Source organism: Triturus cristatus, chromosome 2_2 (genome assembly GCF_964204655.1).
Source record: "Triturus cristatus chromosome 2_2, aTriCri1.1, whole genome shotgun sequence".
In the NCBI taxonomy this organism is placed as follows: domain Eukaryota; kingdom Metazoa; phylum Chordata; class Amphibia; order Caudata; family Salamandridae; genus Triturus; species Triturus cristatus.
In genome coordinates, this window is record NC_140582.1 from 171,134,719 (window position 1) to 171,158,013 (window position 23,295).

A 23,295-nucleotide genomic window follows, 5' to 3' on the forward strand; every position below is an offset into this window, starting at 1 on the left:
TACTTTGTTTTAATTTTGATTCCTCTCCAGTGGAAGAATACTATCACCAGTCTATCTATGTGCCATACCTGGACACTATCATTGCACCATTAGAAAGCCGGTTTGGCAATGAAAACAAGAACAATTTCAGCCTGTTGTCACTTTACCCAAAGCACATGGCAAAAATGACACTTGAGAAATACAAATGCGAGATTGCAAGAATCAGAGAAATTTACGAAAACCTAAAAGCTGAAGCAGTCACATGGTTTGAAATCTGGTCAACGAAGGATGAGCAGTTTGACAATGAATTTCTGGATTTGCTAAACCACACAGATTCATTTCCATTAGTCCAGAAAGCAATTCTCATTTCTCTCACATTACCAGTGACCACTTGTGTAGTGCAAAGGTCTTTCAGCACAATGAGAATGTTGAAAACCTGGTTGAGGTTGACAATTGCAGATGATCGCTTATCAGGTTTGTGCATGATAAGCATACATCGAGCAAAAATTGACGAAAAAAACAACAGCTGATTGAAAAAGTAATTGATAAATTTGCACAAGGCCACAGACGTTTACAGTTCATTTTTTAAGATCATTACCCAGTGAACAAAAACTGTATAAAACTACTCATTGAAAAATGTGATTGTTAAATTTAAGCAAGAGTGTAGATGTTTACAGTTCCTAACCTGCAACAGTGATCCAGTTTAAGTTTAAAGGTTTTATTTTCCAATTTGGATGAGAACAGTTGTTATTTTATTTAAGTTAATATATTTAATTTTATTTATTTTAATATATTTAAGTTAATCCATTTTCAAAATAAATACACTTGTAATATGTTTTAATTGTCATTTTTTTGTGCACGTTACCACCAAATGCAGATTCTGCATTTCTTTTTTTATAATTCAGTTATAGTGCCTTGATCATCTGTGTATGAATACCGCGGTGCATTCCATAGTGGTAACATACAAACAGAATAGAAATTGATAGTCAAACAATGGTGGCTTCATCCTTCTATTATGCTTTTGCATCATGTTTCTCAACCCTTTGCATGCCTGCGCTTTATGTCATAATAACTATGCCCCTGTCCTTCGACATTATCAGAAAAGATCAGAGGATGGATGGTGTTAAAATTATGCCCCCACGCCCGAAAAGATTTCTGCGGATGCCCATGCGAGTGGAATGTAGTTAAATACATGTTGAAACAGGTCTTTAATGAAATGTCTCTGTTTAGTTCTATTGTAAAAGATGTGGGCGCATGGACTCCTGAAGGTCTGCCCCTCATTGTATTTTGTCTGAAGGCACATTGGTAGATGAGGTTTCCTGATGCTGATCACATATTTCTTTTGGACATGTAGTGGGTGACCAGTCCCTGTTTGTATCCTGGGTGCCAACATGCATAGGTTTGATTTATGAGGACCTTAAGCTTTATTATTGCATCTACTGTGAGCTCAGGTTTGCACATATTTTGACCACTTGGTCGAGGAAACCCTTGGAGCCTGTTGAAGAGTTTGTTTTTAGAGCTCAATGTAAGGAAAAGCCATCACAAGGGATCATGTCAGCTTCATCTAGTGGTCAGCATGAAGGAGAAGTGAGATTCTTTGGAGTAAAGAAATGTAAGGAATTATGTACATATTTTTTATACTCTTAATTTAAAATAATTTACTTAATGGTTACAGTTGTATTCTTAATTTGAAGTGGTCTTCTTCTATGCTTGAGAATAATTTGTATTGTATTGATCTACCTTGAGCTGTTTTGATTGAATTATGACGTATTGGCATTTTACTATATGACTATAATTCTTATATCAGGTTCATATAAAAAAGTGTGAGAATAATTTCAAAGTGCTCAGTTTGTCAACCACAAGTTGTTGAGCTCGGGATTGACTCATTAGGCGCCATCATTTTGCACTTCACATCTATCTATTAATCTACAGACTGGTGCTAGTATACGATTAGTATAGCTCTAGACAGCATGGCTCTGCTCGTAGGGCTCTGCACAGAGTCACTCCTGAGCTGCTGGCTCAGGCCGCTATGGACCATCCTTGTCCACTTTCAGGGGATTTAGAGCAGGATGTGGAGTCCTTGCAGGGGTGGTTGCTGGAGAGGTTGAATGATCTGGCCCCCGCAATGGCCCCTCGGGACACGGCTAAGAGGGTTTCAGCTCCGTGGTTCACTGAGGCATTGTGTGCCACCCGTGCCCAGTGTAAGGTGGCGGAGAGGGCATGGCGCCTCCACTATGATCTGGAGGCCAGATTGGCTTACAGGACAATGATCAAATCCTATCATCAGGATATTCTCCGTGAGAAAAAGGATTATCTGGCCAGGAGGATTGAGGCTGCCTCTAACTCTTGTAAAGAGATCTTTACGGTGGTGAGGGAGTTTACGGCTCCCAGATCCAACGTGTCCCACAGTGTTCCATCAGAGCTTTGGGTCTGTGATCTTGCCAAATTTTTCACGGATAAGATAAAGTCTATCCAGGACTCTTTCCCAGTGAGGTCTGCAGAAGTGTGTTCTAGTTTGAAGGTCGGATTATCTTCACCGTCCACGCACGCAGGGTGCGGTTCTTGCTGTCTCCGCTGAGGTCTCCCTAGTTCTTTTGGCCAATCTCAAATCGGGTTCGCCTTTAGATTCCTGTCCAGCCAAATTTTTGGCAAAGATGGCGGCCGTGGTTAACCCATTGGTCAACTCTTTGGTGAATCTGTCTTTGAGGGAGGGGAGGGTCCCGCTGCCCTGGAAAAGGGCTATGGTGATCCCCCTCCTCAAAAAGCCTAGGCTGGACTCTGAGATTTTGGCTAACTACAGGCCGATTTCCCTCTTGCCGGCCTTGGCAAAGATCACGGAGAAGCATGTGCATGGCGTTCTCTCTAGTTTCCTCGAATCCAATGATTTGTTCCATCCATCGCAGTCCGGCTTCCGCCCTAATTTAAGTACGGAGACGGCACTTCTGGAAGTGTCAGAGATCATCAGGGAGACACTGGATTCTGGAGGAAGGGCCATGCTTGTCATGCTGGATTTGTCGGCGGCCTTTGACACCGTCCCCCATGAGGCGCTCCTCTCCAGGCTTTTTGACATCGGTCTGAGGGGGATGGTGTTCAATTGGTTTACATCTTTTCTCGAGGGCCGCCGACAAACGGTCTGGGCCTCCTCGAGCTCCGCCGAGATGCCGCCACTGGGAGTCGGCGTTCCACAGGGTTCTGTGTTGAGCCTGACTCTGTTCAACATCTTTATGACACCCTTGGCGGCACTGGTGGAGTCCTTCGGGGCCCAGATCATATCCTACGCGGATGATACTCAATTGCTCTTCACGTGTGGGAAAGATCAGGCGTTTGATGGAGAGAACATCCGAGGTTGCCTGGAGATAGTCTTTAGCTGGTTCGAGCGGAACAGCCTTAAAGCTAACTCCAATAAATCGGAGGTGCTGTTCTTTGGCTGCTCTCTTGACCCTGATTGGCAGGCCTGGTGGCCAATAAATATGTGTCCCCCTGCCCAGGCATCGCTTGTGGCAAAAAATCTGGGAGTGAAGGTTGATAATAATCTGTCGCTGAGATCACATATTCTTGGCCTGGCGGGCACCTGCTTTGGTATACTCAAGATGCTCCGGAAGTTCCTGCCTCTGCTAACAGAAGAGCATAGAAAGATCACTGTGCAAGCCTTAATTGGCTCTAGGCTGGACTATGCGAACGTCCTCTATGTAGGTCTTCCGGACTATCTTGTTCAGCGGCTGCAGGTTGTGCAGAACTCCGCGGCCCGTGCTATTTTTGGTCTCCATAGGCGAGCGAGAGCTTCGGGTTTGGTGCGATCGCTTCACTGGCTGCCCATCTGGATGCGGATTATGTTTAAAGCACTGACCTTGGCACATAAAGCGCTATTTGGTGCCGGAGCAAAGTACCTACAACGGAGATTGGCTTTCTACCGCCCAGCTAGATCATTGCGGTCGGAATCTTTGTTTTTGGCTGTGGTTCCTCGAGTGAGGAAGGCTCGCACTGGGGGACGCTCTTTTAGTTTGAGGGCCCCTCAGTTATGGAATTCCTTGCCTTTGGACCTACGGTCTTCCTCTAATCTCCTTCTGTTTAGGAAGAGCCTTAAGACTTGGCTTTTTAATCTCTAGGATGTTTCTTTTTCTTTTGTTCACTGTCTGTTTTATGATGTTATGTTTTTTACTGAGCTGCCCCGAGAAAGCGCCGGGACACTCCTCTGGAGTAGCCGTGCGCTATAGAAATAAAATTTTAACATAATATAACATAACAATTAATCATTAACCCCTTCAGCGCTGGGCGAATTCCGCCGCGGTGCTGAAGGGTTCGAGCGCGGGCGGGCTCATGACGGAACGGTTCCGTCATGAGCACAGCTCAACCGTGGCTCATGACGGAACCGTTCCGTCATGAGCATGGAAGGGGTTAAAATGTTTATTATGATGTGCCTGATACCACCAAAAACCAAGATATGAGAAATGTAAGAAACATCTGCAGTGGACAGGGGCTTGCTACACTAGTTTGCGTACCAGATAATATGGTAATACAGTATGCCTTCATTATCCAGTGCAGACACTACTTCAGTGAGACATAGGAGTGAATATATTAGTTAAGAATATATGCTGGTTATCTGCCATAGTTTTCATATACCAGTAGAAGTGTTGGTGGCAACAGCGTAGGGTCGAAGTAATCCAGTTCACATTCATGCACCTTCGTCACGCACATCCTTTGGAGAGGTTGAATATGGATGATAAGATGGTGATGTAGTTATCATATTGGATAGCCTTAGTAGCTAAATGACATGCAATGGGTTGGGGAGAAAGAAACAATGGTGAGTTGCCTAGTGATAGGTTGAATATGCAGAACAGGGAGGATGGGCTACTAATGCACACATCACTAATAAGGCCACAGTCGGATACTTGTTTCCAGCTTTGAATGCCCCAACTCAAAAAAGCATCCATGTTTTATATGGACAAAAGATATGCTACTACAATGGTGAATGTTTGAAAAAGTTGTCATGAAGAAAAATGTGCAAAGAGTTGAAGTATATGCACCATGAAAGAAAAGAAAAACGCCACTCAAATTACGAAAGGTATTCAGTACAGGCGTTATTTAAAATTTGTTGGACAGGATAGTCCATAACAAACATGGCAGATGTCCCATCTGCTGTATTACCCTGTAACAATTGGAATACGGGGGATGGGATATCTGCTGCAGTTTGATGCAATATCCTGTCTGCCAAGCTCTATACGAGGCGCTGACAGCATAATATAAGTAAAGACTCGAACTATGACTTACATGGGGTTGGACTAGCGTATCGGGCAAACATGCAGTGCCGAATAGACTGGTCTGACAGATCAGTGTGTGGGCTGGCATTTTGGTTGTTGGTAGGTCTGTTTTATGGTCTGCTTGGTGGTTTCTACTGTTGGTGCTCTGAATATTAAAATAAGTATTGTCTGCGGCAAGCTCAAATCCATGCAGTTTTCCATGCCTTACAAAACACTTAGACAGTGTGTCTTTAAAACTTCAAAACTGCCCTAGTTTATAAACACTTGCACTTTTCTAACTATCTAATTCACTAATGGGGGCACTTTTATTTTGGTGCCTGTGCATGTCCAGGTCTACCCCGGGGCTCAGGAATAATATTAGTAAATGTTCTGGAAAGAAAAATGGTCCATTTATGAAGACCCCTTCATCTTCCACGAGAAAGGATAGATTGAAAACCAATAATCTAATTTAAAAGAGTCTGGGACTTTGACAGACAAACATGAATTATTAGAAAATGAGACCACGGACTGGCTATGTGCAATTCAAAAGCAATGTAATGGCAGAAATTACTTGGTGGATTTTATGTGCAATGAAATGTTAATGGTTCTGTGCGGGACATTAAAAAACTTGAAAGGAAAACTACATGCCTTAATCAGCACACATTTTTGCATATGCATGTGTTTAAAATATGTTTATGTAATGCAATTTCTATAGGATGACTTAGCTGGGGAGTAACATAGCACTGCAGCAGTAAACGAGGCAGTAAGAATTGTTTGTGAGTAGGGAGATAAGAATTCAATACTGTATGTAAGAATAAAGTAGGGAGATAAGAATTCAATACTGTATGTAAGAATAAAGAGCGATTCATGTTACAGTGGCAGAAGTTGATAGGGTGCTTTTTGGGGGTCAATGAGGCTCTTCTCGAATGTGTTTTGTGCAACAAAAATCATAATCTGCAGTAGCAGCTGCTACCTAACGGGGGTGGTGGCACGGGCGGGGAGGAACAGAGGGAGGGAAATAAAAAATAAATAAAAGCACTAACCTGGGTGCTGCCGGTTCTCTTGCAATCCTCTTCTCAGGCAGCAGAAAGCACACAGCCTCCCAGAATCCTCTAGCCAATCATGATGCTGCTGTGGTTCGGCACTCGGAGAGGGACTGGGAGGCTGTGCATTGTCTTCACCCAAGCTGTGCAAACAGCCTAGAGGAGAACATGCCAAGACGGCCGGCCAAACTGTCATGCACACTTAGAAAGTGCGTACCATTCCTCCCCCAGCTCTGAACAGCCCAGCCCCGCCCCGCCCCCAGCCAACTGAGCCAGGAAGGTAAAATAAAATGTTAACAACGTTGCGTTATTATCCTTTTACTTTTCCATTCTGAACTGCTCAGTGAGCATTGGGCGCCGCTGTAAATCTGCATTATAGAATTCATTGCACGTGATTGAGAGGGTCGCAGCCTGATATCTTTTCTTCATTGCCCACAGTTTGAATCTTATGTTGTGCTGATTAATTCAGAAGCACAGATTGCTGTGCACAACACAGGCAATGGTGAGATGGGAGAGACTGTGCAGCCGGAATATCATTTTACAACAACCATCTAAATTAAAAGCAGTGCACATGAAGGTCCTAGCGAGCCAAATATCACAAGCCCTCGTGTTTCCAATGGATTAGTCATTGCTAACAATGAATAGCTGCCCCGGGCTCCATAAAACATTTGAGTGGGAAATGTGTGAAATTCAGAAACATTCGCTTGAAACAGCAAAAGCCTGCGAACTTGGAGTGAGAAGCAACATCAAAAAGGCATTAGAGAACAAATGGGTTCTGGCAGACAGGCACCGCAGATTCCCAGCTGTGCAAAGGCTGTGGAAATGATAACAGGAACCTGTGCGAATAAACGATTCCAGTGCCAAAAAATAGGACTTACTGATTCTGCTTTGCTTCTTGCTGCTGCACAGACATACCAGGCAGCGCTTAATTTGTTTTAAAGAATAACGGCTGGTGCCACTGATCATAAGCCCTCGGCCGGGGCTATGGGAGATCTGGGTGCAGAATACCAATGCTGTGTAGCCTTGATTCCACCTCTTTTCTCTTTCATAAAACACCAGATACTCCCAGCTTCTTTATTTCACTCTTAAAAGGTTTTTTAATCCCTTCCTTCTTCCTATGCCACTGTCTTCTGTCTACCCCTTCCTCCTGTTGTGTTTGTCTCTCTCTTGCTGTGTGACATAGTCTGATGAGGAAAGAATAAGTGCTGATTCCTAAATAGTGAGTAGAGGTGGGTCACACCTGCAGCAACCAGCTCAAATTAAGCACTGCCAAGACATTTCACCAGCTACAGCAGGTGTGGTGATTTAACACGTGCAGTTCATTTGCATGAATCTAAAAGCTCAGGCGATAATGTAAGCACTACCTTTTGGGCGATGTCAAGCTCGCTCCACAGACCCCTACTCCAAACCACATGGCTTACTGCAATTGAATAGGTCTGCTGTTTGTCTTTCACTGGAAATGCTCCGGTGTTACTTCTGTCCTACATGTCCCTTTTCATTTCAGAGTACTTTTAAGCTTACTGCACTTCTGACAAAGAGAATGGCACATAGCCTCTCTCCTGCATTACACTTTAGCTGGAACATAGCTAGAGACTGGCAATTAATACAATATTCATAGTACGCCTGTGATGCTAGATTATGGATCCCCAATAAATAAACCTAAGGTTAATTATTCGTGTCACAGCTCATTTATTTTAATCTAACTCATCATCGCGGCAACAAACGTATCCGTCTTTTTTGCAGATGAATTAGAACCATGGTAAAGGATGTTCGGTCTGATTTTTCATGTGCCTATTATAGATATGAGGGCATTTTCGCAGTATTTTTCTAAAGAACCCCCCCCCCCGAGTTAAATTGTTGAGACATACAAATGCTAGAGTATATAGAAGGCTGAGCTCATCAAAGCCCAACAGAAGCATAATAACAGAAGAAGAACTCACATACACCCACATTCCCAGGACAAGAATGGAAACCAGTACCAGCCCTTACCTCTTGAAACCAGCCCCACACTGCAGGCAGCTGTGGCTGGAATGGGGGCATAAAGGTATTTGTGAGTCATAGTCGCCCAACCTGCTCTAAAACAAGCCAACTAGCCTTCAGCCAGGTAAATGACAGCGTGACAGAAAGGCCAGACCAGCGTATTCCTGTGCGGTGTGCAGACCAAGCCTCCTCTGAGTTGTGCAGGACATCCCTATAGTAAATTAGAGAAGGACAACTGGTACACATTGGTCCTTAGAGCCTTTCCAAATTTACCTCAAATGGCATGGAGTTACAGGGACAAAGCAATTCAGTTTTCAGGGCTGGTCACTGCCAAAAGCAATCACTGTATGATTTAAAACCAAATCTATGTATGGTTGGTCGTCCTTTGCTAATTTACTGTACACTGTCATGATTGATAATATAATGCTGTAAATAGATCTTTATGATACTGTTAGACCTGGCATCATTGACATGGTTTCCCCAGAATTTTTGCATTTGACCTCCTGTTTTGCTGACTTCATTTTCACACTGCTAACCAGTGCTAGCATGCATATATATATACTGTGTACTCAAAATACTTATAGTTATTACTTATAAATCCAGTACAGTGCACTATATATGCCCAGGGCTTGTAAAATAAATGCTACTAGTGGGTCTGCAGCACTGATAGTGCCACCCACTTCAGTAGCCCTTTCAGCATGGCTCAGGCCTGCCACTGCAGAGCCTGTGTGTGCAGTATAAACTGTCATTTCAACCTAGCAAGGTAACCTACTTGCCAGGGCAAAACCTTCCCTTTTATGACAAATAAGTCACCCCTAAGATATGCCTTAGGCAGCCCTCTTGGCAGAGTGAAGTGTATTGAAAAGGTAGGACATGTGCTTTGGAGTTTTACATGTCCTGATAGTGAAATCTGTTACACTTTTGTTTCACTACTGCAAGGCCTATCTCTGCCACAGGTTAACAGTGGGCTTTCCTTAAAACATCTTCCAAATGCAATTTCAAATTAAGAAAAGATAGAGATTTGGAGTTTGGTGACTCTGGACTCACAACTTATGGTGACATTGGATTTCAAATTGTAAGTATAAAAATTCTACTTTAAGCATTTTTAGCATATTCGCAAGGGTTCTGCCACAAACTAGCAAGTGTTGGCTTTAGCCTTCTCATTTATCGATTGAGGTCTCTACCTCCTAATATAATGTTTTCTGAGGATCATATTCAAAATCTCATATCGGCACCCTCTATTTTATCTTCTATCACACTAAGCACGTCGGCAAACAAAAGAATTAAACTGAAAGTTTAACAAGACTCAAGAAAAATCATATACGTATGGAACTACATAGCCATATGCTTTTAGAACATTTAAAAGCAGGAACAATTCTGTGGGGCCACCAAGTAAAGAACGTGCCAGCCATTTTTACAGATGACCCAGAGTATAAAAAAGAATTCAGCATTATTAGCACAAAATGCAGTAGAGGCCTTATGGTCTATTCAATAGAAACAGCTCAACGAATCTGCAAAAAACAACTAGTCTAATTGCCACACTTGAACAGAACATCAAAGTTAATCAAACTGTCACTGAAGCAAAATCGCTCCTTGAAAAAATCGATAAAGATATTACAACTTTTAAAGACAACACCATCAGCTTTAAAATTAACAAGTTTGAAAAAGACAAGAAATCATTTAACATTGAACTAGTATACCCATACTTGATGGAAGATTATTACACAAGACAGAAATCAAGGCAGGGTCTGGTAGAGTTTCAAGGAAGATCAAAAAAACAGTTATCCCAAATTTTCAGATACATCATCTTCGGAGTCAGCAAGAGACTTGGATCAGAGTAGTAGTTCCATAAACTCCACCATACAGAATTCTTTTTTAGAAAAAGGCCAACAAAAGAATTGAATACACTTCAAAAGTCAACCTTGGGAAATTTGCATGAGGTGCCAGTATTACAAGAGTTAGATAATACAAACATTGTCAAACTATCAAAAAAAACCTTGGCCATGGACCAAAAAAGAGTGCTTGCACTTGGCTTTTTTTTTTGTACCCAAAAGGAGAACTGATTTTGTTAAATTAAAAGTGGAAGCTCTTGAGTTTTTCAGAAAACTGAGATAAAAAGTGTTTTTTCTAAATAAGGGAGATAATATTTGTGAAGAACCGTCTGGAATAAAGAAAAAATCCTCCTTCTGTCCACTACCACATACAGTACCAAAGGAGCTCATCACATTCGAGCAAGTGGCTTAATCATCTATCACAAAAAATAAAAAAAGCAGTTTTTCCAAAGCAACCTAACAAAAGGACAAGTAACAGCTATTCAAAAACATAAAAAGTGTTGCTACTGTGGTATTTAAAAAGGCGTATAAAGGAGGGGCAGTAGTTGTCTGGTCAAAGGAATTGACAATGATATTCTAGGACCGAAGGAATTCAAGAATTTAAAAAATGTGAATCCTAGTATTCTGGTCGTTTATTTTTTGCCATAAAGACGCCAGCATTCCACCAGGACATCCAATTGTGTTCAATTGTGTCCAAATGTGACTCAGTTCTCAAATCAATAGCGCAATATGTGGATTTTGTTCTTAAAACTATGTCTGAAAGATGTCCCATCATATCTACAAGATACTACAGATTGTTTAAATAAAATTCACGGATTATAGATCAACAGATCAACATGTATGATTATTGGCTGTTATCATTTGATATTGTCACATTATACTTGAATCATGCCCAAGACCCCACAGAGTACCTACCTCATTTATACTCAAATTGGCGACATTGGCTTTCAAAAGGAATTATTTCAAATTTGAAGAACTATTTTACTTTCAAGTGAAAGGGACTGCCATGGGTTGTCCCTTTGCACCAGAGATGGCAGTTCTTTACATGGCACTTTTTGAAAGAAAGTTTATTGAAAACAACAATCCTTTTGCCCATCAAATTGCCCAATGGCTAAGGTATCTAGATGATGTTTGGTGTCAGTGGAAAGGAGACAAACAACAACTCAGTGACTTTCACAACTGGCTCAACAATAGGAGTCCAGACCTACAATTTAGTATGACAAAAGTAAATCCACAAGGACTTTCTTGGATGTAGTACGAAGTATGAGCCAGCAATGGAAATTTGCACCCAACGTTATTTAAAAAACCTACGGACAAGAACTATAAAAGCTTCCACCCAAGAAATCTCCACCCAAGAAATCTCTGTGATAATTTGCCATATGGGTAAATAAAGAAGACTATTATTTTCATGCTGTGATGCTTCAAGAAAACCTAAAACATTGAGGTTATCCCAAAAAGTTGCTAAAAAGATCTATGAAAAGAGCCTGGTTCACACCACGAGAGAGTCAGCTCCTGAAAAAAATCAAGAAATACAAATAACAAATTGGAATGCGTTTCTACATATTGCCCTCACACAAACAATTAAAAAAATAATATGCAACAACTGGCATCTAATAAAAAATTCGGAATGAGTATTCGATCTCCCGTTGTTTGCCTTGAAAAAAATCCAAGTATTGGCTCACAGATAGTGAGAACGAACCTCAATCAGAAAAAGTGTGACCTTATTTCAACATGGAATTTAAAATCAATTGAAGGCCACCACAAATGTGGACATTGCAGCGTCTGCAGTCAGACAACTGAAGGGCGCATTTTCACTGATGGTAAGATATATTGGATGCATAATGAATTCACTAATTGCAAAACTAAAAATGTTGTTTATGCAGTTATTTGTCCTTGCAAGAAAATATATATCGGCAAGACCAACCAGGAAGTGAAACAGCGCATTGTGAAAAATAAATCTAGAATAAAAACTACTACTGTCTCCGCTCCCATGGTTAACCACTTCCAAGAAATGGGGCATTCTAAAAAGGATCTCAAAAGAACCTTATTAAGCGCAATTCAAATGCATCCCAGAGGTGGTGATGTTGAAAACAGACTCCTGCGAAAGGAAGCTGACTTGATTTTAAAATCTAACACTACCAGTAAAGGCCTAAATGAAATGACTGAATTAAACAAGCTGGGACATTTATGATTATTCCAAAGTTTGTATTGATTTATAACGAGGTCACTACAAATCTCCGAATCCTTTGGTTCTCTCTCTGGCATGGATTAATATGCCTCACCTATCCTTCTCCTTAGCAGCAGATCGCCATTTGCAAATCTAACTGAAGCTGGAGGAAAGGAAAACTGAGGTCTTCTTCACTCGTTTTTCAAGTAAGCAAAAGAAAAACCCTTCGTCGCGGCACGAATTCCACCGCGGCGCTGGGGGGGTTTGGGGGAAGTGCGGCGCCGCCGTGCTCGTGACGGAACCACTCCGTCATGAGTCACGGGCGAGCTGTGCTCATGACGGAGTAGTTCCGTCACGACTCCGCCCACTGCGCTAATCGCCCGCACAGGCGGGGTATTAGCGCTGCGTGGGCGGAGCGGCCGCCAACGGCCGCAGCATGACGGAACCACTCCGTCATGAGCACACAGCACCCGTGGCTCATGACGGAGTAGTTCCGTCATGAGCACGGAACGGGTTAAACTGTGCAGCAGCACCACAATACAGAGCAATGTTCTAAAGTCTGATGTTAATAAAGAGTTCCTTCGGACTGCTTTCCCCAATTGGCAACAAAGTATCTAATTCCCCGGCTTCCCTTTGCCACATATGCAGTAACTTGAAATGTTTATAGACACTTGAAACAATGTACCAATTTTTCCTGACTGGCTCTGCTGAGTATGACATTACAAGATGGTTGGTGTATATTTTATGGATTTTTCTTGCCTTTAAACTGGAAAAGTTCTAGTAGTGTTAGTATTTTGCATGCTATCTAAATCATTCCTGTTTCATCTCAACAGTGAAGCCAAAGGTCTATATTCATCAAAAGATTTCCTAATGAGGGAATGAAACACAGTCACCATGTAGGACTGCATTTCGCTGCGACTCAGGTACATTTAGAAACGCAGTGGACATTTCCCTTTTCGAAAAGGAGTGTTTTTTGTTTTGATGGCTTATATAGTTGTCTCTTGCTTTTTGACAGTATCATATTTATATAGAAAACACAAACAGGAATGAAAGAGACTCATCCTCTTACATCATATTTGAACATTTAAGGTAGGAGACATTTTTGCCAATGAAGGGTAACCTCCCTGATTATGATCCTCTTTTTGAAAATAATTGTACATATGTAGAAACCTTTCTTTTTTCTTTTCTTTAATTTTAGAAATCATCGAGCCCTGGTCCTGAGGAGAACCTGTAATATATATGGTTTGAAATACGTAGACTATTAATTTGGGGTTTTCATGTTCAACCTACACTAATATGGAGGACGACTAAGGACTTTCTATGAAAAGCAATTATTTTTCTTTTATTTTCCATATTTGATGATTTTGCAACCCCACCAAGAGCGTTAAAAGGGGTCGCTCTGGTTTACTACTTTGGACTGGTTGAACACTGAGTGGTGCTATTTTTGATTCGTGTCATCTTGTTTATTAATGTGTGATTTATTTTGGGATATGGAAAAAGTTTGTATAGGTTTGCGCTTCTTTAAGTTATCACTCTCTGTTCTTAAATACTGAGCAAAGTTATGTTAGTGTGATATAATATTCTAATTGATTTACAGGTAATATTTATTAAATAGAATGATCTTGTGTGAAAAGTATAAAAAAAAAAATAAACACAACCACCAACTGTTTTGGTTTTTGATTGTATATCTCAGTCCATGGTAGTTGCAGGTAAGGGCCCAACCCCTTATTGTTGTTTTTCAACTTTTAGAAAGTTGGCACTTTCTTACTTTAACCATTCTGTACCTCAGTCTCTCTCTGAATACACATCTGGGTAGGGTGTCATCTAGACTTTGTGCCTTCCTCCTAGACAGTCACACAAATGGAGCCGGGGTGTGACATTTACATCCTGATGGCCCATTACCAGGCTAATGGGCCTTCCTGAGGTAGATTGTGAGGGAGGAGATGATACTTGCACCTGAACAGGGCTGTGCCTGTCCCCATACAAAAAGCTTCATAGCACCCCTCTAGTTAGTCTGGAGCCAGGGAAGGAAAGGCACAGACATTGTGGTCTTCAAAGTCCTCTTTGAAGTCTCCCCCACTTCAAAGGCACATTTGCATTTAAGTACTGGACCCCTGACACCCCAAATCAGAACTTTGCTGGAAGCAAGGACTTTCTGCCTGGGAGAAGAGCTGCTGTGCAGCAGGAGAGACTGCCACTTTGCTACCTGCATTCATGTGTTGGCCTGCTGCCTGCTCTGCTGTGTTGGCCTGCTGCCTGCTGCTTCTTGCCTAGGAGTAAGAAATACTGGACCTGTTCTCTACATCCTTGAACTCAGATTTTTTTCAAGGACTTGTTGGCTGCCTTCTGTTCTCTGAAGTCCCATGGTCACAAAACACTTCTTGCAACTCTACTGGTGCTACTGGACCCTGCCATTTGTGAGTCCTACCCTTGCCTGAGGTGACCCCACCAATCCTTGTCCTCATAAGTGGGTTATGTGCTGTTTTCTGCAAAAATCGGCACAGTGACCCCTTTGCGCCAATCGGAGCCGACTCAGTGCCCTCTGATGCAACACCGATTTGACGGTGATGCAGGTCCCGACTGTGAGGTTCGACAACGATGCAGTGGCGATCCTAAGATGCCACTGTTAGGCTTGACTTCAATACAGGGCCAATCCTTCAACACCGACTCAAAGGCTTGACTTCGGCACATCGACCCAACTGCATCAATCGATACCAATGTCAACGCTTGCTCCATACAAAGGTACTTTTTCAGCAGGCCCTGCATGGGTCCTGTAGTCAGACTGCCCTCATCAAGGTCAGCCAGAACTTTGGATTTACCCCTGTACAGCGCGGCCTCAAGTGACCTTTTAGCACCATTGACTTCTAAGCACTGTTTTTTGATTAAAAATTAAAAAATTCATATCTCAAGTTTTACTTATTGGATTGTTGGCATTGTGGGCTTGTCTTACTCATATAAATACTCCCTATTTGCCCAAACTGGTGTGGAGTCTTTTTGTGGTGTTTTCACTGTGTTACTGTAATTAAAGTGAGCACAAATACTTTACATATTGCCTCTTACGTTAAGCCTGACTGCTCTGTGCCATGCTACCATAGGTGAGCACATGTTAATTTTGGTTGTGTATCTGACTTACCCTGATTAGGTATGTGGCTCCTGCTTAGAAAAGGTGTATACTCTGCCAACCAGAAACCTAAATGTCTAACTAATACCAAAGAATACAATGAGGTACCTTCTTTTTTTTAAAAAGAAACTCCATAGGTTCTGATGGCATGGGAGCTACATAAATTAAGAGAATACTAACGTGACAAAATTCCTCCCAGATGAAACCAGGCCTTTCAAAAGGGACCTCATCATTTTATTAATTTTATATTGACTTTTCTAACATAACAAATCCTTCTCATTCAATCACCTTTCCGATGACATTGTTGAACCTAGCATAAGTGGAGAAGAGTAGAACCCTGACTCCCTTAGTTATACCCCAACCCGCCACCTAGATCAGTCGATTGTGATTTTTTTCAATATTGCCTTCCTCTCTGTATAGTGTTGTTCTTCCTTCCTCCTCAAACGCTTCTTTATTTGTCCGCTATTCTTTTGCGCTTGTTTTTTTTTCATTTTTGTGGGAGTCTCTCTGAATTTCCTTTATAATTCTGTCACTCTCTCACTTCCCCTGCTCAGGCCCAGTTCACCTTTCTCTGAGACTTTTTCTACCCTCCCTGGGTGTAACCCATATTCTCTTTCCTAACAGGTCAATTGTCTGTACCTTATCCCTGTTCTCTCTTGGCAGTGGGATTAATAAAAGACTTTTGACAGAGAAATACATTTCCACTGTGCTGATTAGTTTTTCATCATCCAGCTTTTAAATATGTTTTAATGCTTCAGTTAATTTACTTTCTTATTCCTAAACTTTCACTGAACAGTAGGTGTTTTCTGGACTTTTTTTAGTTGACTTCTCAGTCTGGACTTGCTATTAATGACAGGTTATTTTTTCATTATATAAGAGTTTTATTGATTTTGGTACTGCTGAGTTATTTCTTTATTTTCAACATCAGTTAAGATGATATGGTCCTGCTATCACTTGTACATCCATGCTTCTTTTAGTTGGTGCCAGTGAAACAGTTACACCTCTCGGAGCTCCAGTTTCTACCAAGCCGTCTTTTTATTTGTGTGAATTTTACTATAGTGTTGACTTATGGGAGTCACCTGGGTGCTCTAAGTGGATATTACTGCCCTGCCTGCACTAGAAGATGATCACTGACATTGTCAGGTACAAAACTGGGAAAACTACACTCAACCCCACACTTGTTCTTTCGGGCCATCCTAGAAATTCTACCTCCCTGTTTAATATATTACTTTGCCATCTTGAAAATTGAGTACATCTTTGTTTTCTGTGTATTTTTTTCTTCACATTTACTTTTATCATGCCCAGTATAACTGTAGAGTTGAGCACAGGACCTAGAGTTTAATTGAACACCAAAATAGAACCTCTTTTAACATCTTTAATCGGTCGGATCCTGAAGACTCGTGGGACAGAGGCAGCAGTTGTCTGCCTGTAATACCCAGAGTAACCAGAGCAAACTGGACTTTGTGAACCAGGAAACTAGAGACGGATAGCCTATAGTCCAGAAGATTTGGGCACTTACCTTCAGGTAATGCTGTTGAAGAAATTAATTTTGAAATCTGTTACTTTTAAAGACGTAATCTGGTAACCTGAGAAATAGAACATATTTGTACTAAACTTTGTCATTTGTCAGTTCTGAAGATTTTAGCACCAATGTCGCTTTGTACTTTGCAGGAAGTCACTCCAACTTGAACTTACCCCAGCTGGGTTACTGTGCGTGAATGATCAAAGTGAGCTGAAAAATTCCCCCACAGATTTAATCTCCGGATCAGCCAACCAGGTGCTAGCCTCCAAAGATACCTAATGTCCTTGCATCCAGGCTCAGTTGCCATTACTTCCCCGTCAATTCAACCTTTATTGTGAGATTAATTAAAATCATACAAAGTGCTAGTGCAAATTAGAACTGTCATTTGAAGAAGATCAGTGCAGTAAGCAAGGTGCAAATGCAAAAGGGAACCATCAATTAGTTTTAAAATGTGTACTTTAAAAGGAGATTGCAGTTCGTTAAAACGTTAGATAGCAGTTAAAAAGTGCGGGAACAACTAAAATATTCAAATGTACTCTAAGCCAGTTTGTAAAAAGGAGTATGCTTTGATTTCTGTCCAAGAGACAGTTAAACTGCTGTCACCCTCTTTATGGCCTCCTCGACTCCTTGGAGGTATTTTACAGTCCTGGAGATTATTTTCTGCTCTGCTGATTTGAAGCAGGCCAATATGGCTTATCTGTAGAAGCGCACACCTTAGTGGTTTCATAGAGGGCCCACCATTGTTGACGTATGCTTAGAGCAGAATTGCAGAGGCAGAAGGTGTGCACCACGTCTTTGGGCGCGAGGCCGCATAGTCACCAGTTGATTTCCCCTTCTGCCATCAGCTAGGGCGAATTGTGCATGTAGGAGGGCAAGATCCCAAGGTGATAATTCAGGTATTTTCTTTTTGTTCTATGGTATAGAACTTCTCCCAGATATGGCTGTGGGTTCAAAATCTTGTAGCTGTTTAATATTGACCAGGTATAGGAGCATTTTTCTATAGTTGCCTGTCTTCTAATGAAGATATTATTTAGTTGTTTTATTGACAGCTCTTTTGAAAATGTTGTGGCTCTCTGCTGCCTTCCAGAGTTCTCCTAGCCTGAGGTCAACTGTTTCCTCAAGTTAGTCTCTTGCTGATGAGCATGATTTTTTAGAAATTTCCTCCCATATATAATAGCTAATTGAATTTTGCCTGCCTGGCATAGATCTGTTTTGTTAGCCCTCTCTCCAGATAATCAGGGTTGGTGATGTGTAACACAGAGCTGGAAAATATACCTGCATATTCATGCAATTATGGTGTCCAGAGTAATTGTATCTCTTCCTCGAAGAGCCTCACAGCCATAGGCCTGAGTTGGGAATACTTTCGCCCTGGTGATTTCTAGTATGGGGCTGAACAAGTGCCCGTTCAGGTTCCTAAAAATGACCATGAGCCCTGCCACCTGGGCAATCCCTTTCCTTTTTATTTTCTCCTTATGCAGTTTGAATGAGTCATTCCTATAGAATAAAAGGTCAAGGAATGTATGTATTTTTTTGTTTTCTCAACCTTGCTCTCGTCAAGAGGCCAACTAGCCTTTCCTTTGAGTGTGCTCCTGGTGAGGATCATGATTTTTGTCTTTTTGCTGTTTATTCTCAACCCGTTCACCAAGGAGTATGCATGGGTGGCTCCCAGGACACGCTGCATGCCAACCCCTTAGTAATACAAGGTTGTCCGCATGGAGAAGGTATGACAGTTGTATCAGCCCTAATTTCGGAGCGTGTGTGTTTACAGAGGACAGTGCTGAAAGTAGATCTGCCAGGAATAAATTGAGCAAAATGGGTGACAAGACACACCCCTGTTTGAGACTAATTGTTGTTGGGCTAACCCTCGATTAGTTAGATTCCACTCCCTAGCTTGATTCTTAATCATGTGTTGGAATATAGGTTTTCAATTGCATTCAGAAGAAGCAGGGGATGCACACAGTCAAAGGCAGCTTGGTAGTCAATGTTACAGAGGTAGAGATGCAGCTTTGCAATTTTAGAGAAATCAAACATGAGTGATTGAGTCATCGTGTTTGTTGAGGTTCCGGTTTTCCTTGTGAAGCCGGTTTGGTGATAGGGGGATGATTGAATTTGTTAAGGCCCAATCACTGATATGTTCCAGTAGGATTCCTGCTTAGTATTTCACCATGTTGTCAATGAGGGCTATTAACCTGTAATTCCCTGGCTCGAGTTTTTCCCCTCCTTGAAAAATAGGGGAGATAATAGAGCCTCTCCATAAGGCTGGGATCGTTGTTCCTGATAGAGTGTGATTGAAGAGTGGCACCATTGCTTCTGCCTATTTTGCGGGTATGTCTTATAAATTGCCTGGGGGATACCGTTTGGGGGTGGAGCTCCTGTGCTGCACCCATTTGTTATCTGACGGAGTACATTGTTTGCTTCTATGTTGGGCGTACTCCCTGAGACCAATCCCGGTTCAGCTACTGAGACAATTCCCTCAGGGAGATCAGCCCCTGAGTTTTCCAAAAGTGCGCTTGTGTGCCGATTTGTGAATTGAAGTGTGCATACAGATAGGCGGCCCAAGCTTCTTCTGAAACGCTGCATTCCAGCCTGCATTGGGCAGTGTTTTTTAGCTCATTCATCATTTTCCAGAACATGTAGGAATTATGGTGCTTGAGGTCCTAGATAAGTTTGGCCCAGAAGGGCTGTGTTTTCTACCTCGTGATAGCCCATATTGCTCATTTAAATTCCTGTTTAGCGACCCTTAGGGTGGCGGTATCTATTTCGTTGAGCAGGAACCGGTGAGCTGCGCGAAGGGCTGTATTGGCTTTCCATTTTAATTGTTTCAGAGTAACAGCTTTGTGTAGTTTTTGGCTGCTCAGAGGAGTGGGTTCATTTTCGGTCCTAGCTGGATTTACTCTAGTGGCAATCTGTTTGATGAAGATGTCGGTAAATGCCTCTCATTGTTCTCTAACTGAGTGCTTTAGTTGTTGAGTATTTAGTAGGTGTAATTCAGTTTTTCTGCGGCAATGTCCCTTTCGCGTCAGAGGACAACTTCACTCTTTTCAGATCTGTTGAGCAGATGGAGCCCTCAGGTTCTGATGTGCATTTATTTTCAATCAGATCGAAGGTGAGTTCCAGTTTCTTGAGGAGGTGATAGCTTTCTGGTCATGGCCCATTTTGAAGGAGACCACCGAATGTAGCTGAGGGAGGGATGCCAGTGTGTAGTCTATTAGTGAGTTTCTATTTGTGGAATGAAGTGGGAGGGTTGTAGGGATGTCCCCTTTGAAACAGATGTTTAGGACCTGCAAGCCTAGGTGCTCTAGTTTGCCGAGCAGGTTTAGGCCCATTGAGTCTCTCCTTCCTAACCTCATTTGTGATTATTTGGGGATTTCCCATTGACATTCCTGGGCCTCTATAATTTCATTCCTTATGGATTGGCCGAGCAGTTTCATGTTGAAGTCTCCTATTACTATTAGCAGTGAGCTTGGGTGGGACCCCCATACTTTGATCTTGCTATCTATCAGTTTTTTGTTTTTTTTTAAAACAGATTTTATTTGATTTTTAAAGTACCTCGCCGACAATTCCCCGACATAAAGCATTTGCATACAGGATGGCAGCATATTACCAAAATTGGAATAATCATTAGACACATTTTGTGTACATAACATATGTAAAAACCAAACCTTAACGCAGACTGTCCCACCCCACCCACATTGGCAAGCATTTATCTATCAGTTTTTTAATGTCTCCCCGTGATCCTTTGCATGTGGGCAGTGCACAGATATTTATTAGTGTCTTAGCTTGTTCCTTCCCTCTGTTTACCAATGTCAGAAGCAAAATTTCAGTGTTCCCAGAATATAATAATATGATTCTTGCTCATGACTTGCCGTCAATAGGTATATCCCTAGGCCTCAACTACTTCGGGCGCATTTTGTGTCTTTGGTGACCAGGATCAAATTGTGAGAGAAGCCAGGAAATGAGACTGGCTCTGAGGCCCATGTTTCCTGTAGGGCTATGATTGTGAAGGATTAGAGGTATCTTAGTACTTCTGGGTCTTCTAACTTGTCCGTCAGGCCATGTGTGTTCCATGAACAAAGTCTAAATTTGCATGATCTTTAGATCTTTGGACTTGTACTTCTTCTATAGTGTCAGTTCACTTTGATAGTGGCTGTCAGTTGATTGTTCTCGTGATCCACCCCCATTCATTCCTTGAGGTCTCCTCTCTGCGTTGAGTTAACGAATAGGTGTTTGGATCCGGGACTGTGACTTTGTTTGCTTTTAGTGGCGATGCCCCATTCGCCTTCCTAAGGTCTGAGTAGGGCATAGATGAGAGATTCATGTTCTCCGTCTTGCTGTCCTTAAGCCTCAAGAAGGGTCTTCACTACGATCCCGCAGTCCGTGAATTGTTTGCTCTCATTAAAGACTTTCTGGGCTGTTTCTGTGGCTCTCCAAGTGACTTTGGTTGAGTTGTTGTGAAGCCCTTGTGCTGGGCTGATGAATTGGACATACTCAATTTCTGCAGATGGGATCCCTTCTAGCGTGGGAATCTGCTTAACCAGTCTGATGATGGTCCCACGGTTTAAAATGTCTTCATTTATCATGTAACGATATGTTGGGTTAAACTGTTGATTCTTTTTTCCAGCTTGGAGGTATGGAACCCACCTTGGTTCTGGGTCATTTGAGAGAGGCCATGTCCTGCCGTGATGTTGCAGACTGCCCTTTTTAAGGAGAGAATGCTTTCAGGATTCGTTGTTTTGGGAGTTTGTTCCGAATTTACGTTGCCCCTGAGTGTGGCAGCGGAAGCGCAAGGGCCCTGGCTGGGGGTTTCTAGTGTCCTCCGGAGGTCACTAATCGAGTCAGGAACATATTTTACACTTTCTGCATGTTCTCCCTGTCCTACTTTTAGCTTTTTGGGCTGAATCGTATAGTTGTTGTAGGACTGCCTGATCTAGGACTGCCTGATCAAGGTTTTTAACCTTGTGAACACTTCACCAGACACAACTATTAGGCTAGCCTTGCTGAGTATGTTTTCCACAGCAAAAACACTTTCAAGTTCGAATGTAAATGCTTTTTTACAAAACACAGCACAAAGTTTTGTCAGACCGCGTGCATATTCTGATTGGCTGACCCCAACTCCAAATCTTCCACACCCCACAGAAATGGCTTTCCTATTGTTTCTATTGAATAATCATATTCTTGCTGTAATTGTTGTAGTCTACTTCCAAGCTTGTTCATTTTTGTTTTGTTTTACTAATTTTTATCTTTTTTTTTAGAATCTTGTTTGTGACTTGTTGAAGCTTGCCTTCCATTGAGTCATTTGTTACCAGGGTGAATGCAACCTTTTCTGCGGTATGGGACTTTTTGCTAGTCTGAGTAGCATCTTGCTCAGAAACAACATTAAGACTGTTGTGTGTGCTGCCATCGTCCTACAGGCCAACTCCCTACAACATTCATAAACTCCATGGATTTGTTTGCTATTTTATTATGCAGACCTATATCAGTAAATTATTCAAATTTTACCTCTCATTGTTAAATTGGAAGCTTCACGTGAATGACACCATTATGCTAATACAGGACAATGTATATGTTTTTCTTAATACTTGCCCAATCCTCTTCTCTTTTCATCTAAGACCTGAGCACCTGTTTTATCTTTAGTGGCACAGCGGTGTGGTCAAGGTAGTAATGCAACCAAGGAAAAAGGTCTGTCATGCTCTGCAGTTGGGTAGTAAAACATACTCAACCCATCCAGTCTGATTACTGGATACTCCATTCCACATACATTGCAATTACACACATATCGAACTTTATCGCCTGCACACATCACAACATACCTCTTCCATTTTCATACTTCTAGATATCCCTGCTTCACACAACACTGCTGGCCATCATGCACATTTCTCCTCTCTTCACAATATCTCCAGGAATCTCCGGCATTGCTCATCCCTGGTTCTTCTCCTACCTCTGACGCCACACATGTGCAGTAACTTGGGACTCAATGATGTGCACTCACCCAATTCCCAGTGGGTGAAACACAATGATCAGTCCCTGGTCCATTCTACTTCTTTTATTCAACACCTAACATCATCTTCTTCCCATATCACCTATATGTTGCCAACACCCAAATCTTTTTCTTACCATCTTTCACTTCCCACTTCCACTTACAAACCTCTGACTGCATGACAAATATCTACCATTAGATGACGTTACCGCCACTCAAGGATGACGTTTTCCAAACCCAACTCTTAATTTTCAAGCACCACTGCTCTTAAAAATGTCATCCTATTCCCCTTGAACTTTGCACCATAAGTAAGATACCTCTGTGTTCTCTTGAGTTCATCTGTGAGCCTTGAAGCTTTCATCACAAACACATCTATAGCTGCCTGCTTTCAATTGCTCAATATATGTATAAAACATTCACTGTTGACATGAAATACA

At 41.9% G+C, this 23,295-nt stretch overlaps 1 protein-coding gene across 1 annotated transcript in view; it reads left to right on the top strand.

The window, feature by feature from the left end:
* The window catches only part of GRID2 (glutamate ionotropic receptor delta type subunit 2), a 2,613,212-nt gene that overhangs the window by 1,501,779 nt on the left and 1,088,138 nt on the right, over nt 1–23,295 (top strand). The gene's annotated exons all lie outside the window — the stretch shown is intronic.